The sequence below is a fragment of the Myotis lucifugus genome, unplaced genomic scaffold (assembly GCF_000147115.1).
Source record: "Myotis lucifugus unplaced genomic scaffold, Myoluc2.0 scaffold_234, whole genome shotgun sequence".
In the NCBI taxonomy this organism is placed as follows: Eukaryota; Metazoa; Chordata; class Mammalia; order Chiroptera; family Vespertilionidae; genus Myotis; species Myotis lucifugus.
Genome location: NW_005871282.1, coordinates 1,185,458 through 1,187,900, shown reverse-complemented (window position 1 = coordinate 1,187,900; position 2,443 = coordinate 1,185,458).

Below are 2,443 nucleotides of genomic sequence, written 5' to 3'. Positions count from 1 at the left end.
ATGAGTGTATTCTAATTTGAAATAGATTTTAGAAGATACCTTAGGTTATTAAATAGCATTTATAGCCCTGGCCGGCAGCATCGCCTGATGCTCTAAGGTTGTGGCTTCTCTTCCAGGTCAGGGCCCGGACGAGAAGCAGCCAATGAATGAGTGCGTAAGTAAGTGGAACAACAAAGTCAATGTTTCTCTCTCTCGCCCTCCCTCCTCCTGTTCCTCTCTCTAAAAATCAATAAATAAACATTTTTAAAAGAAAAGAAAGAAAACGTATAGACTACCCTGTGTTACCCGAAAGGGGACAGGCCCAGTGTGGGTCTGCCTGGGGCTGTGGTCAGCAAACCGTGGCTCGCGAGCTGCAGTTTGCCAACCACTGGCCTGGACCCAGCCAGTGGCGTATGGGTTCTTGACTTCATGCAGGAAAGGATTCCCAAGGCGATCCAGGTGCTTCTGAGGGGACGCTGATAGCAGCTGTGACAGCGAAGGAGGAAGGGCTGAGGGTGGAGGCGGAGGATGGAAGCAGCAGGAGAGATGCCCGGTGGGACTGCTGTAGCTCCTGAAAGTCAGAGAACAGGGGCCTGGGGACAGGCTGGGGGGGCGGGTGAGCCCAGGGTGAGCTGGGATTGCAAGTCTCTCCTGGGGCCCCTCAGAGTCCAGGAGATGCAGGCCTGTGGGAGAAGGTGAGGGAGTACCCATGGGAGGGAGTACCCGTGGGAGGGAGTACCCCAGGAGGGAGAGCGCACTGGGCCCTTTGCTTTGAGGGTTTGTAGCAGCTGGGAGTTTAGGGGAGGTTTTAGGGGAGATCTCAGGAGAATATTCATCAGCTTCCAGGGTGTCCTTTCAAGGTCGTGGGCTCCACTGATTGGTCAGTGCCAGGGCAGGGGCTCCACTGATTGGTCAGTGCCAGGGCCGGGGGTCCATTTACTGGTCTGTGCCAGGGCAGGGGGTCCTCAGTCCTCGAAGCTGGTTTTGATTTTGCTGCTTTTCTGGGCCTGGAGCTGAAATACCACTGAGGCCTAGACGCTGTCTCCAGGGAGGCGACCTTCTGCACCTGCTGTAAATGGCTCACCAGTGTGTTCAGCTCTCTGCCTCAGTTTCCCCATTCCACTCGCCAAGGGGTTTTCCCAGCTTCTGACTCTCCTGCCCCACGGGGTTCTGTATACTTTGGATATAATTAGTGCTATTACTCTGCTGCAAAAATATTTTATTACTCAAATCAGCAAATTTCAGTTTTAAATACAGTAAATAGGTCATTCTGAGGTGGATGATTCTATGCATATCTCAGACGTGTTCTGGGATGACATGATTTCTGTGCGGCCCTTTGTCTTCGAGACTCTGCATTTTGAAAAGTTATTGCAGGTAGAGAAATAGATAGCCGGGTACGACAGCTCTGTCTTGCTTGGACCTGAAGATTCCCAATGAAAAATTATTTCCCCACATTTTAGACTGTAGAAGGCACACGCTGAGACACCGAATACACCTCAACAGACAGACCGGAACCAGCTTCTCTCTGCAAATTGTTGAGGCGTTGTCCTGTGACAGGTCCTGGTGCTAAGAAAAAAGTAAAATTGAACAAAGCAGATCTTTATCCTCGAGAGAAAAAAAATACGGTATTCAATGAAAATAAAAAGATTTGCAATGTAAATCCCTGACATAATCCATCCATAGCGTGAAGTCACTGTGGTTTGGTTCTGTGGGGTCTTCAGTGCGTTGGCAGCGGGACACTGACACATTCCCTGAGAAGCCTTACAGGAACCTCAGAGCCGGGGCTGAGCCACGTGGAGCGTGGGGTCTGAGACAGCGAGCGTGTCCCTGTTTAACTTGGACAGATAACGGAGAAGGCGCCACGCAGGCACCGTGACTGCAGGCCCTCCGCGCAGGTGTGAGAACTGCGGTCTGCAGTGAGCTGCTCGTGACACCTGGTTTCATAGAACTGGTTCGCGGGAACGATGAGAGCTGAGTTATGTTCTGCCAGATGTTCGCTTCTGGTGAGTTAGCCTCGGCCTGTCGTCTGGGTATCGCGCTGGCCTGAGCGGGGAGTTCGCTCTGAGCCCGTGTCCCGGCTCTAATGGCAAGAATGACCTGTGCTGAGAACCGGCAGGAGCAGGAGTGGGGAGTTTTAGGTGCTAATGCCGGAGGTGGGGACAAGTGAAACCAGGCCTGGCTAAGAGACTCAGTGACTGGCTGTGCCCCACGGGAGGCTTGCGGGGCATGTTTGGGGGGGGGTGAGAAAGAGGAAGCCGAAGGCTGAGGAGGCTGAGCTTGTGAGGAAGAGCAGTGGGGGACCCAGGGGGACGCTAGGGGTGGGGGAGAAAGAGCAGTCTGTTGTGTGAGGGCCGGTGACCATGTGGGTGTTGAGAGCGGGCGATCCAGTGGGTAGGGACAGAGGCAGCCAGCACTTGAATAGCAGAGGAGAGAGAGAGACCGGGAGAGTGGGTGCTGACGGAGG